This window comes from Sorex fumeus, unplaced genomic scaffold (assembly GCF_029834395.1).
Source record: "Sorex fumeus unplaced genomic scaffold, SorFum_2.1 ptg000095l, whole genome shotgun sequence".
NCBI lineage: Eukaryota > Metazoa > Chordata > Mammalia > Eulipotyphla > Soricidae > Sorex > Sorex fumeus.
This window is the reverse complement of record NW_026606152.1, coordinates 19846649-19862129: the sequence shown is the minus strand read 5'-3', so window position 1 is coordinate 19862129 and position 15481 is coordinate 19846649. Positions and strand designations below refer to the sequence as shown.

At 38.7% G+C, this 15481-nt stretch overlaps 1 pseudogene; it reads right to left on the bottom strand.

Moving 5' to 3' along the window:
- Positions 1-14259: 14259 nt before the first annotated feature.
- Positions 14260-14356, bottom strand: LOC130040989 (uncharacterized; annotated as a pseudogene).
- Between the last annotated feature and the right edge of the window lie 1125 nt (positions 14357-15481).

Genomic DNA, 15481 nt, shown 5'->3' with positions numbered 1-15481 from the left:
ACGTGTTGTTTGCTGGTTAATATTCAAAGGTACTGATGAGAATATTTTTTTGTACTTTCGAAATTTCTTTTCTGTATTTTACTCATTTAAAACATTTCCTTTCTATGAAATACAATCACGCTTACTCCTATTTTCTTTTTGTTATGTAGTTACTGGTAAATCCTTTCTCTTTAATGGACTGGTAAAGTTTGCAATCAAAAATCACCTTCTATTCCATTTTTTGGCTAGCAGTTTTTTGTAAAATAGAATACTGTCTACATATTGTATATGTGGAAAAAATTATTAATAACATTATTGTACTGTTTTATTTGGTTTTGTTTGGGATCACATCCACTGTTATTCAAGGCCTACTCTTGGGTCTGCTCTCCATAACTTACTGTACTATGCTGCTTGCTACAGAGCCCAGATTTCATTAATATCTATATTCTTTTTCAGTTATGTGATAAATATTTTTCATTATGTTTTCTTTACCCTTCCTCCTATGTAAATCACATGAAATAGAAAAATTATATTTATGTATGTGTTATTTTTCTAAGAATTATTAGTAACTACATTTTAGACAAACAATTTAAGACACAGAGTTTAAATAAAATTTTCCTTCCAAAAACATTTCTTTGAAAAAACTCAAGTTGTCATTTTTGAAGTGGATCAAAAATGAGGGTAAACTTCAATGCATCCACAAGAGTAAGTCGTATGTGAACCGTAAGTTACAGGTACTCATCGCACAAGTCAAATGGAAACCTGAAGATTACAATGGTAATAGTTGTAAAGACCCCAAATGCCTAAATTAATGTAAGGTATTCCTTCTGGTTTCTGGACTTGTAGTGATCATGCAGGGTCCTGGCAAAAAGTCCACATGCTTTAGGATGTGTAACCTGGAAATTCAAAAGGCACTGAGAGAGATAGTACTGGAGGGCAAAAAGCATTTATCTTGTACACAGCCAATCCAGTTTTGAGTCTATGAAGTTCTTGAGCTGTTGTTTGTCTGTGAAACTGTGTGTTTTTCCTTCTATTATGAATGAGAGTCTTGCTGGGAAATGTATTTTTGGGGAGGCATTTATTTCATTGAGTCTTTTCACTATGTCCCACCACTGTTTTCGGGCCATGAGGGTTTCATCAGAAAAATCAGCTGTGAATTTTAAGAATGCTCCTTTGTAAGAGATTTCTTTCTTCGATCTTGCTGCTTTCAGAATTTTGTCTCTGTCTAAGGTTTTGATCATTTTGATCAGAATGTGTCTTGGGGTATTTTTATTCGAATTTCTTCTAGCTGGTACCCTTCGGGCCTCCTGAATGTGGTCACAAGTTTTCTTCAGCTCTGGAAACATTGTAGCAATGATGTCTTTGACAGTTTCTTCTTCATCAAGGTTTTCTTCCTTTACCTCTGGGACTCCAATAATTCTTATGTTACCCCTCTTGGCGTCATCCCGATCTTCTCTTGCCATCTATTCCCGAATTGTGAGTCTCTTTTCCATTTTCTGCTCTTTTCTGGAGAGTCTCTGAACTTCATCTTCGAGCTTACTGATTCTGTTCTCAGCAGCTGTTACTCTGCTGCTGAGGCCTTCCACTGAGCTTTTCAATTCGCCTATGAGATTTTTCAGGTCTGACATTTCTGATTGCAATTTCCCCATTTCTGCCTTCAGATCCTCTTATCTTCTATTGGCATTGATTTCCATTGTTTCTTTTAATTCCCTAAGCATCCTAAGTAGCTCCCTTCTGAATTCCTTGTCAGAGAGGTTGTCTAACATTAGAGTACTGTTGGTGTCATCTGGGCTAGACTCTTCAATATGAAAGTTTGGTGGGCTTTTGCGTTGCTTTACCATTGTGAGAGGTGTGGTTTAGTCTGTCACGTTCACTGTTACTATTCTGCTTGATATGCAGTAAGAGTTAAGATAGGCTTATGAGTTATTGGCTACTGTATTTCTAGTGGCTGAGCTAAAATAGAGAAGTTTCCACCTAAGAAGGTAGCTTATGGCTCCTATGGCATATGTAGTGGGAAAATATTTCGCGGCCGCTAATGCGGCCGCAGCTCCAGAAATGGTCCCTGGCACTGGGCGAGGATTTGGGAATGTCTCCTGTTTGGAATTGGAGCCATTCAGCTTTGTTGCCAGAGCTGGGCCTCTGTGCCTGTCCCACGCGACTCAGGGGTTGAAAACCAGCTTTCTAGGGGCTGGATCTAGCTGCGCATGCCCAGACAGGGTCCCAGGCCCTTGGGGGAGGACTGTACCTGTTTGGAATTGGAGCCATTCAGCTTTGTTGCCCAGAGTTGGGCCTCTGTGCCCATCCCACGTGGCTCAGGGGTTGAAAACCGGCTTTCTAGGGGCTGGATCTAGCTGCGCATGCCAAGAGAGGGTCCCAGGCCCTTGGGGGCGGGCTGTACCTGTTTGGAATTGGAGCCGTTCAGCTTTGTTGCCCAGAGCTGTGCCTCTGTGCCCGTCCCACGCAGCTCAGGGGTTGAAAACCAGCTTTCTAGGGGCTGGATCTAGCTGTGCATGTCCAGAGAGGGTCCCAGGCCCTTGGGGGGGGGGCTGTACCTCCAAAGGCCTTCTTTAAGTCAATGAATGTTAAACAGAGCGGCATCTTGAACTCCCGAGAAACCTCAATGAGTTTGGTTATCCTGTGGATATGGTCGATGGTGCTGAATCCTTTGCAGAACCCGGCTTGCTCGCATGGTTGTCCTTCATCTAGTGTTCTGCAAATCCTAATTAGGATGACTCGCGTGAACAACTTGTAGATGACAGACAATAGGCAGATCGGGCGATAGTTGCCAATGTCATGGATGTCTCCCTTCTTGAACAGTATTACGGTCCTCCTGGTTTTCCATTGGGACGGAACCTTGCTTTCAGGCAGTTAGCGAGTGAAGAGCCAGCCAGTGTGTTGATGAGTACTGACTGCAGGTTCTTCAGGTGCTCAGGTCTGACCTTGTCTGTGCCGGGTGCTGTTTGTTCCTTTACCAACTAAATGGCATGTCGGATTTCGGAAGGGAGAACTTTGGGAACGACATATCCATCCTGTGGAATTTGGTATGTCGGCAAGTGGACATGGCTGTCGAAGAGATTTGAGTAGAAGTCATGGTAATCTTCTCCATTGCCATTCTGGAGGATGTGATGGATCCTTCAGGACATCGGAGGGCAGTCATCTTGGTCTTGTAGTTGGCGAAGGACAGGTGGGCGTTATGAATACTTTTCCCGGCTTCTGCCGCATCTACCAGTACTTCTGCTCTTCTCTATTTGAGGTCTTCCTTGATCGCATCTCTGCACTGCTTTGCGAGCTTGGACATTAACTTGTGGTTGCCTGAGGCATGCGCCAAACGACACTGGCAAATTTGTTCAAGAATTTTTGAAGATAGGCGATTTTTTGTGTCTCTCTTTTGGCATTCCTCGCACATTCATGGAGGTGCTGAACCAGTCGATCGCATTCCTCGTCAATGTTGTCAACAATGGCATCTTTCCATGTTCCCGCAACTGTACCAAAGAGTTCCCAGTTTGTGGTCATACTGGCAGTTCTCTTTTTGAACTTTGCAACCCTTTCTCCCCGCTCTGTGAAGTAGAATTTTGCATGAAGGAGACGGTGGTCCGATACCGTTCGAAATATTGGGACAACAGTGACATCTGTCAGGCAAAACCGTCGATTGAATATGATGTGGTCTATTTCGCTGTGGAATCTTCCACCAGGAGACTCCCATGTCCATCGTTTAGATTATGCCTTCTGGAACTGTGTTACCATGAATGGTTTTGGTCGACATGATGAACTCAGATAGTCTCTCACCCTGTTCATTCCATTCTAGGCCATGGGTCCCAATGTGAAGTTCTTCAGCTGATCTTCTCGGTCCTATCTTGGCATTAAAATCACCCACAATGATCTTATAGAAGGTGTGGTCTTCTTTATAGAACTTCTCTAGCTCCATGTAGAACTTCTCGATTTCTCTTTCATCATAATGAGATGTTGGTGCGTAGACAACGAAGATAGAAACTGCAGGCAGTGAGCCACATCTATTCAAATGTAAACTTCTGATTCGGGTTGTTATTCATTTGAATGAATCAATGCTCTTGGTCAAGTTTGTGTTGACAAGGACACTGACGCCTCCAACACCTCTTTTATCGCAAGTTCCCAGGAACAATTCTTCTCCAGTGTCAAAAACGGCATAGTGAGATTCTTGCCTTCTTGTCTCAGTCAGACCAATGATGTCGTACTTGATCATTCGCACTTGTACCATCAGGTCCTCGATGGATGCATCTGATGCTAGCGTACATGCATTGAAAGTACAGACGATCATTTTTGTCTTCCTTCATTGTGACAGCCTAGGTCGGCCTTGAGATTTTGTCGGCCTCTCCTTTCTCATCCTTCTCAGTGCTGCCATGTCGGTGAAGCCTTCAGGATTAGGTGAATGTACATGGTACAGGGTTAGTGTATATGATAGTCATATGAATACACCTGTGCTAATATATCGCTGGTATCTAGAGAATATATATATTGAAATTAGATCACATAGCTGAGTGTGATCTCATCTTTTCTACACACTCCCATGCCCCACACACCCAAAGACTTGTACTAATCCTTATAGATCCATGACTTTTCCTCCTCCCCTCTCCCAGAGTCTTTTAAAATTTCTTTTCAAGTACTAATGTAATGCTCTTTAGAAAATTTTGAGTTAAACTTTATTGTTGTCATTTAGCTTTTAGATAGGGAACCAAGAAAATCTTATTAAAAGAGTATTTTTGTTTTCTTTGAAAATGGTAATAAGAACATTATCCTTGAGTCCCTCAATAGACATTATATAAAGAATTTTGTGAGGAATTCCCTGTACAAATCAATACTCGAAGAAATAAATGACTTCTCTGAATGAGGATGAACTGGGACATTTCAAAGTATCAATCAGTGAATCAAAGATGAATCATAGCATCCTATAGATAAAAATGATCTTGATGTAATCTAGTCAACACCACTACATTTTTTTCTTATACCAGGTGATAGCACTTTTAACTTTTTAGTTTTTATTTATTTATTTTTATTAATGAAACACCATGAGGTGCAGTTGTAGACTTACATACCTTTGTACTTGGTTTTCAGTTATACAAGAATCAAGTATCCATCTCTCCACCAGTGAACATTCTCCAACACCAAGGAACCCAATGACCCTCCCACCCCCCATCTCCCCGACTTTGCCCCAACTCAGGGCATTCCCTTTTGCTTTTTCTTTGTTTTAGGGTGTTGTGGTTTACAATGGAGGTCAATACCATTACATTTTCAAAGAAGAACATAGTCCCCTATATGTTCAAGACACTACTACTGTCCTGCGGTTCTTTCCAGAATGTACCCTCCTCCAAGCCAGCCCTTTGGAAATATGCTGGGAAGGACAACTGGATGTTCCTTTCCTCACACTGACCTGGAAGACTCTTGCTGATTCTCAGCCACATCAATTATTTCATTTGTTGCCTGATATCACCTCCTGTCCTTTATTTTTTAAAAAAAAAATATTTGATTTGTTTCGGGAATATAAAGAAAAAAATTAAATGGACTAATAAAACAAAAGCAAAATCAAACCTTTACACTCTGACATCAAAATCGTCCTAATAGGAGGGGAAGTAAATGACTGAAATGCGTAGGGGAGTGTTGTTAGTTAGTTGTGGACAGTAGCTGGATATTTGACAGTGCATGGAGTATGAATACACAGATCCAGAGATGAGGAACTCTGTACTTGAAGCGAATACAGTTTGTAAACTAGTCATCACAATTATATGTCCATATGAAATTTATATACATATGCTTTGTGCCTTCCTTGCATGTATGTGTTATGCATTCCTTTATCATGGCCTCAGAAATGCATCTGAGGGCACTCGGAAAATTAGTTGAGCCCCAAGTATGGGGAGAGAAGTAGTAAAGAATTGGAGGAGGAAGAAATATGATTTGGAGCTTAAGAGCCGTGTAACAGGAATATATAGATATGTATGTGTGTGTAAATGCACATATATATGTATAAATATATATATGGGCTGGAGCCATAGCACAGTGGGTAAGACGTTTGCCTTGCACGCGACCAACCTGGGTTCGATTGCTCTCCTCCTCTCAGAGAGCCCGGAAAGCTACTGAGAGTAACCCTTCCTCATGGCAAAGCCTGGCAAGGTACCTGTGGTGTATTCAACATGCCACGAACAGTAACAACAAGTCTTACCATAGGGACTTTTCTGGTGCCCGCTCGAGCAAATCAGTGAACAATGAGAGGACAGTGCTACAGTGCTATGGTTAATTCAAACGTTGTTTATGCAAAATATGAAAGAATCAAATAAATATTCTATAAAGCTGATTATACCTATTAAATTAATATAACTTTAAATAGTGTTTAGAAATGAAGTTGAAGAATTTGAAGGCTATAGAAAGATATTGACAATATATCAAGAAACACAACGGATTTTTGAGGCGCAAGAACACGTACCTGTTGTCCTTTCTTAAGGTTATTTTTTTTGGCTTTTATAGAATATGTTTTCCCTGAGTTTTTGTTAATCGCTTCCGTTTTTTAGAAAGCATCATAATAAATTATATTTTTTAAAAAAGTAAATAAATTTGTGTTTGTGAGTGGATTATGTATGTTTGGAACCTGGGAAGTATTTTCCTATGTAAGTTACATTAAACATGATATTTATAACAGAAATACCATCTGCAGTACTATTAACAATAGCCAGAAGAAACTATGGTATACCTACACAATTGAATACGAAGCAGTTGGCAGGAAACTGAAATCATGAAATTTGCTTATAAATGGATGTGCAGGGAAGAATATTATGCTCAATGAAATCAGTCAGAAGGAAAGGGGTATACTGATTGGACTACCCCATTTTTTGGATATAAAAAACCAGAATATGAGACTAATAGCCAAGGATAGCAGAAACACAGGCCAGGAGAATTGGTCAATGGTTGGACGCTTGCCACAAGTGCTGAAGGCGAGCATTTAGAATAAAGAAGGGACCGCTATGACAATGATAGTTGGAAGTGATTACTCTGGGTGAGAACTGAGTCCTGAAAGTAGGTAAAGGAATAAACGTGAGAACCTCTCACTCTCTGTATTACAATCCATAATGCCCAAAGGATGAGAGAGAGAGAGAGAGAGAGAGAGAGAGAGAGAGAGAGAGAGAGAGAGAGAGAGGTGCCTGCCATAGTGTAGAGACAGCAGGCTGTCAGGTGGGGTTTGGGGTTGGGAGAGGGAGTGGTGGGAGAGAAACTGGGGACATTAGCAATGGAACTGTATACTAGTGGAGGTTGGGTGTTAAAATATCCTATGATTGAAACTGAATCATAAAAAGGTTTGTAATATGTGTCTCCTGCAGATTCAATACAAAAATATGATATTTAGTTTCTACCACCATGATGAACCTATGAATTTGCTGAAATTTTTTTTTTATCACCTTGGCTGGGCTCATTACATGGATGTCTGTGTGGTAAAGCTTTTTCCATTTTATGCGGACTGAAGAGACAAAAATAATAGGGTTGGGACTTCTGGTGGAAGGAGAGGGTCACCTAACTTGCGTGATGACAGACCTCCTTCACTGATTCCTTCTGTTGTAATGTGGAAAACTGAAAAGACTTTGCAGGCTGACAAGAGGTTGTCTCCTCCAGTTCCCACTATTTTCTTTTCGATTAGAATTGTTTAAAGATTATTTGAAAAATTTGGAGCTTAATGATTTGTTCTCATATATTTCCCCTACATGGTGTCAGTGGGCATTGATCAAGGAAGGCCAGCATGAAAAAGTTGAGGTGTATGTCTTAACCACCAATGCCAACACTACTGTAAGTATGGAACCCAAAGTACAATAGTAAAACTTCAAAATGTGTTTGTCAATGAAATCGGTGGGAATGCAGGGAGAAATGGGTAATCTGTTGGTGGAAGGATGCAGACACTGGTGGTGTGATTAGAATTGAAATATTGTATGACAAATCTCCATTATAAATGACTTTGAAATCAAAATTGCCTAAATTTAAAAAAAAAGAGAAGTCAACTTACGTCTATATTTCAAGAAAGCTTGTCTTAGCAAATTTTGGCAGGGAGACCATAGTTGGTAGAGAGAGGGAGAAAGAAAGGGAGAGTTGACAGTTGGGAAGAGAAGCCTGGATATCATGGAAGAGATGAAAGCTGATCTAAGAAGATTTGGAGCCATCAGAGTTTAGTTAGTTAAATGGTGAGAACATTGCAGTTTAGATACTTAAATAGTGAGATTGGTTTCAGTCATCAGCACTGTATATATAGAAAGAGTTCAAAGACCTCACAGATATTCAGGCTATAATAACTAACAAGGGAAGCGTTTTTTTCCTGAAGCACTATGTAAGGATAATATATTGCCAGGAAAATGATAAAAAGTTGGTTCTCTTATTCACAGATTAATACATTAGAGATGAAAACTTTTATACAAAGGAATCTATCATCTTGTCCTGTTGCTCTCTTTTCTTGTCATCATTCCATTCTCCACCATGACCCTACCTAATCAGGGCTCGCCACATTTCTCAGCAGTATCACCACATAGCCTAAGAGCATGTGTTAACTGCAGGTAGCTCACAGCTCTCATGTTTGCCCCCCCATCCAAGCCAGAGCCATCCTTCTGAAACTATGGATATTTGCTGAAAACCCGTTCTTCCTTGAAGTGGCAGTCATGGTTTACCTCTTCTTAATCATTGTGTTTACAAATTTAGATGAATGTCACTATACTAGTGACAGGGATTTTCCAAACTAAGAAAAGCATAAACATTTCCCTTTCCCCCACGAATTTTGGGATAATTTTTTCTATCCACTGCTAATAATTTGTGATAATCAGGAAAGAGTACTGAAGTAAAAACAGGGACATTTATCAATTTGGTGCCATGACTAATCAGTCTTAGTATAAATATATATTTCTAGAAAAAAAAAGCAGAAGAAAAGAAGTTGGTTTCTAGCAAAGAATGCCAAACCTCCGCCAAGAAGTCCTTTGAAAATAAAAATTCTGACTATGTACTGAACATGAATGACACTCATTGCCTCTTTTGCAGACCACAACACCCGAAAGGAGAGAGAGAACAAAAGGGAATGCCCTGCCACAGAGGCAGGGTGGCATGGGGGGGATTGGTGTGGGAGGGATACTGAAATCCATGGTGGTGAAAAATGGGCACTGGCGGAGGAATGGGCATTTGATCATTGTATAATCGAAACCCAAGCACAAAAATTTGTAAATGTGCAAATGTACATCATGGTGTTTCACTAATAAAAATTAAAAAAAAAATAAAGTAAATTTTTTTTTGTCTGCGAGAGATCAGCAGATGGGAACCTGAGTGAAGGCAAAAGATTAAATTGGTTGACTTTTATTTTTCCTTGAGTATATTAATTTGATTTTGGAGTCAATTTATATGAGAGTTCATCAAGACACAGAAATTTTTAGCGCTTCTCTTGTTTAAAAGTATAGTGATAGACCATATCTCTATCTCACATTATTTTTATTTCTGATAGTTCGACACAAAAGATACGTCAAAATCATAGATAAATGTAAATTATTTAAATACTTTTTTGATTATGTAAAATTACCTTATAGAATTACATTATAGAATTTCATAAATTTTAGGATTATGCAGAATCAACGTGCATGTATCATATTACACTCACTACTGAAAGGCCTACTCTGTCATTCACCATAGTTCAGTTTTTCCACTTTGATTATACTTCTCGATCTGGTAACTAAATAGTCTCATAGTTCTAAAATTTGTTTTTATTGCTTTGAAAAGATCAAAATTATGCAATTTTCAACATTGGATGAAACTAGAGGATATCATGCATGTAAAGTTAGCCTTAAGGAAATGAACAGATACAGAGAGATTTTTCTCATATGTGGGATGTAAAGACACACAGCAAGGTAGAAACAAAGGTTCAAGAGCAATGTAAGGGGAGAACTGATCCACACAATTGAGTCAGGGGATTGAGAGTGAGGGATTCTGGGGGATTGGGGGAGAGGGAGGGTTTATTCTTTGAGAGAATGAGGAGTGAGTGTCATGTTGGAATTATGTGTATGAGAAACCATTGTTAATTGAATTATAAATCATAGAATATAAATAATGTTTTAGACGTTTGTCTGTCTCATTTTATTCTTTTAATTTGTTTTCTCCATATGCCACATATGCATGAACTTGTAGGATGCCTATCTTTCTCTGCCTGGTTTATGTCACTAAATATAATTTCCTCATGTAATCCATTTTATATACAAATAATAAGAAGATTTCACTTCATACAACTGAATAGTATTCCATTGCTTTACCACCTTTCATTTTCAAAATTTGTGGTTTAAAAGATACAAATATTTGTTTTAACAATGCTCTGGTGTTTTAAAATTTTTAGTTTAGTGAAGCTAAATAGATTTTACTGAAAAACACTCAGAAACTTGTGAAACAGGTGTAGGGTGGAATGGAATATTTGTTCAAGCGAGAACAGTCATTTAACAAAGCAAGCAAAGAGAGACATAGAGAAAGGAAGCACGGTATTTCTTCTTATGAGAACAAAAGCTTGAGGAACAAGCCCACTCTGGTAGTTTAGGAATAAGTACTTGGAGTGGTATGAACTTTACCTTTGCACTTTAGGGGAGAACCTGAGTGAAAGTATTAGAAGTACTTTCAGGAGCATGATAAACTGGAGTCTGCAGTTGGAATGAGGTGGGTAGAGAGTTCTTTGGGGAGATCTGAACTATGGAGAACAGTAATATTATAACATTAATGATAGTATCTTACCGTGGGATTCCAAAAAATCTGTAACAGTGGCGTCAGAAATGATAACATTCTTAGGTATTTGGATTTCCTGTGGAAACAACGGGAAAGCTGAGTTTATGCTCTGGATGCCTCCACCTGAAACAAGGTCAACAAATCATGAATGAAAAATTACAAGTTACATGGATCAATGATTCTGATCCCAGTGGAAGGCTAGCTTTCGGGTGGACAATTTCTACTGATGGCCTGATGTAGATTCTGATCCTCGGACATGTAACAGAAAGGAGGTAGTGACAGGTATCCTCAGAAGTGAAGCCTCTGAGACAGAATTCATTCATGACAACTTATGGGTTATCAAAGTTTGCTCATGGCTGCTACCATTATAACATGCCATTCAATGGTTCTGTGGTTTCGATTTACTGTGTCAATGTAAACATGAAGTTTCTAAATCGAAGGTAAAAATCTGAGGCCCTCAGGTTGATGAATTATGGAGAGGGGGGGAGCTGGAGCGATAGTTCAGCAGCTAGGGCATTTACCTTGCACACGGCATACCCAGGTTACATTCCCAGCATCCTGTATGGTCCCCCCAAGCACCATGAGGAGTAATTCCTGAGTGCACAGCCAGGAGTAACCACTGTGCATCGCCACGTGTGACCCAAAAACTCAAGAAAATGATGATCTGGGATTGATCCTTAGCATTGCAAACAGCATTATTTTCTAATTTTTAATTTTTTTCTTTCTTTCTTGCTTGCTTGCTTGCTTTTTTGTTTCCCTTAGCTTTAATGTCATGAAGGGATCTTCCCACATTTTTCTCCATATATCTTAAGAATTCCGGTATGATAGTGAGGTCTTTAAGACATTTGATCTGACTTTGTGCCTGGCACTATAAAGAGGTCTGAGTTCATTTTTTTTGCATGTTGCTGTCCAGTTTTCCCAGCACCAGTTGCTGAAGAGACTTCCTAGCTCAACTTCATATTTCTTGAGCATTTATGAAAGATTAGGTAATAATAATCTGAGGGCCAGCGTCAAGACATTTGACTATATTCCATTGATCTGAGGCCTGTCTTTATCTGAATATCATGGTATTTGGATGACTACAACTTTGTAGTAGGGATTGAAGTTGGGGAAGGTGTTCCCTTCTTCTTTTTACCAAAGATTGCTTTAGCTCTTCATGGGAGTTTATGGTTGTGTATGAGTTTCAAGAGTGTTTAATCTATTTATTTGAAAAATGTTATGGGTATCCTTTTAGAAAGTGCATTAAATCTTTATATAGCTTTGGGGTGTATTACCATTTTGACAGTGTTAAACCTCTCAATCCATGAGCATGGGATGTGATTCCATTTCCTCATATACTCTCTTATTTCGTGAAGTAGTGTTTTGTAGGTTTTTTTTTTTGGTACAGTTCCTTAACATTTTAGTTGATTCCAATATACTCGATTTTCTGAGGTATTATTGTGAATGGGATTGTTTTTCTCTATCTCTTTTTTTCTCTTTCATTATTAATATATGGGAAAGCCATGGCGTACCAGATATTGATTTTGTAATATGCTACTTTACTAAACAAATCTATTGTTCCCAGGAGCTTTTTTGGAGATTCTTTGGGACTTTCTAAGTATAGTATCATGTTATCTCCAAATAGTAAAAGCTTGAGTTCTTCCTTTTTTATATGGATGCCCTTGATATCTTTTTTTTTAACGAAATCATATGGCAAGTACTTCAAGTACTATGCTGTATAGGAGTGGTGAGAGAGTGGGTAACTTGGTTTGTGCCTGATTGTATTCTGGAATTCTATTTCATTGATTTCTGCTCCAAGCCTTTAGTTTTCTCCCCGTTGAGAATAATGCTTGCTGTGTGTTTGTGGTAGTTTGCTTTGACTATATTGAGGAAAGTACTTTCAACTCCCATTTTGTTGAGAGTTTTTCACCATGAATGGGTGCTGGATCTCATCAAATGCTTTATCTACATCTATTGATATGATCATATGACTTTTATCTTTATTTTATTGAGATGGTGTATTCTGTTGATTGACTAGAGAATGTTAAGCCATCCTTGCATCCCCAAGCTAAACCTACTTGGTCATAGTGTGTGATCTTTTGTTGAGTTTCTAGATTCTCTTTGCTGGTATTTTCTTGAAAATTTTTGTATCTGTATTCACAAAGGAAATAGGTCTGTAATTTTCTTTTTTTGTGGTGTCTCTGTCGATTTGAGTATTAGGGTGATCTTTGCCTCATAGAAACTATTTGGGAGTATTTCTGTTTCTTCAATTTCCTGGAAAATCTTAAAAATGTTGGAAGCAGTTCCTCTTGAAAGGTTTGAAATAGTTCACTATTGAATCCATCTGGGCCCTGGATTCTGTTTGGGGGTATAATTTTGACGATCATTTCAATTTCCTTGTTAGTGATAGGTTCAATTATTCCAAATCTTCTTAGTTCAGCCTTGGGAGGTAATTGGAATCCAATAATTTATCAATTTATTCAAGATTCTCCAATTTCCTGCTGCAAAGATTCTCAAAATAATCTCTGATGATCCTATGGATTTCTGTACTTTCTATTAGGATACCCCTCTTTGCATTTCTGATTCGATTTATTAGAATTCTTTCTCTTTGTTTCTTTGAGAGGCTTCTCATGGTTTAATGATCTTATTTATTTTCTCAAAGAACCAGTTTTTGTTCTTATTGGTCTTCTGGATTGTATTTTGGGATTCTAGCTCATTGATGTCTGGTACAAGTTTTATTATTTCCTTCCTCCAGCCTAGTTTGGACTACTTTTGTTGGTTATTTTCCAAAATCTTGAGCTCTAATTTATTCATGTAAGCCCTTTCTTTCTTCCTGATGAATTCTGGCAGAGCTATAATCTTTCCTCTTAACACTGCTTTTTCTGTGTCCCACAAGATCTGGTAGCTCGTGTCCCCTCATTCTCATTTGTTTATGGAAACTTTTTATTTCCTCTTTGATTTCTTCCCTAAGCCAACGATTGTTCATTACTTCCCTTAAAGAAAATATTTCCTTGCTGAGCTTCAGTCTGTTTGATCTATCGAGAAGTGACAAAGAAGTGTTGAAATCTCCCACTAGTATTGTGTTACTATCAATGTTTTTCTATAAGTCTATTAGAAGTTGTTTTAAAGTATTTTGCTGGTCTGTCATTAGGATCATATACATTGAGGAGGGTGAGTTCTTTCTGATGTACATATCCCATGATCATTAAGAAATGACCTTCACTGTATCTGATAACCTTTAGCTTGAAGTCCATGTGGTCTGATACTAGTATGGCCACTCCAGCTTTGCGGAGGTGATATTTTCTTGAAAACTTGTTTCCCAGCCTTTTACTTTTAGCCCATGGATGCTTTGATTGTTCAGACATGTTTCTTGCGGGCAGCAGAATGTTGGGTTCAATTTTCTAATTCATCTTCCTATTCTGTGCCTCTGAATTGGCACATTTAGTCCATTGACATTGAGAGAGATTGTTGTTTTGGGGATTTGTGCTCTCTTTATGTATAATTTTTGTACTTGTGTGGATTGTCTTAGCTTAAAGTATACCTATTCATTCTTCTTGCAACAAAAATATGGAATGCTTTACAAGTTTACATGTTATCTCTGTGCAAGGACCATGCTCATCATTGTATCATTTCCATTTTAGTATATGTGTTATCAAACCTAGTAGGAGTAAATTTTTCCATATTTTTCGCTTCTTATTACTTTGAGTGTTGTCCTTCCTCACTCCTATGGCACACAATGATTCCTAATCAAGGAATCTATTTCAAAGCAGCATGAATAATAAATAGATTTTGAACTTTAATGTCCCAGAAATAAAAATGTGGTTTTTACTATATTATCGTTTACCATACTCTAGGCATCAGTTTTACAAAATAATTCTTTTGGAAGATGGTATATGAGTTTGTTTAATGTTGTTCCCTGAATCCTTCATTAAGAACATTAAAATAGAGCCTTTTGCTGTTCTCACCTCAGTCCTGTGTACATCTCCAGGAAAAGGTGAATGGTGTTGTCTGCACTTTGACCACCTTGAATGTATGTAGGATTTTTCTCCTGAAGGATGAGGTGAGGATCATATTGATGATTTCATTCCACCTTATTACAAGTTCAACTTGAACGGAAGGTGAGACTCATGAGGCTCCTATAAAGGACAGAACAAAGGGTCTCAGTGAAGTTTAATGGCCAACTCATATTAACAACATAGATGACTCAAAGTAACCTGTGTGCATCTTTGTGTGTAGTGAGTTTCATATCTACTGATAGTGATTGTCAGTCATGACACATGGGCAAAACAGACCTGTAATTAAAAATCTAGTTCTCTGAGCAGAGTGGGGTCTCTGAGGTGATTGAACAAGTGTGTAGTAATTTATTGCTAAGCACATAAGTATTTTGAATGATGTGTACTTTTCGATCTAAAATTAATTCCAAATATGTCTAAAACGACAGTGTCCTGACCTCACACCTGGCTTTTCTCACCGAGGCCACTTGGAGGTGCCGGGGTGAGTTTCCCTCACCGCCCTGATTAGAGCCCTGGCAGCTGAAGACCTCTGCAACCAGCCATAGGTACGCTTAAGACCACCCTTCCCAGCTTGAAGGAGCCTCTTGCATGAAGGAACTGGAAGAGGAACCCAGATGTGCGGGACCGGGGGATTAGATCTCCATGGCTGCTCAGATCAAGACTGTGCCCCCTCCTTCCAAATCCCCCATCTTCTAATAATTAAGTGCTACAACCACGAACTGCTCCTGGATCCATGTAATGCCATCAATGGCCAACATCCAGAGACTGGA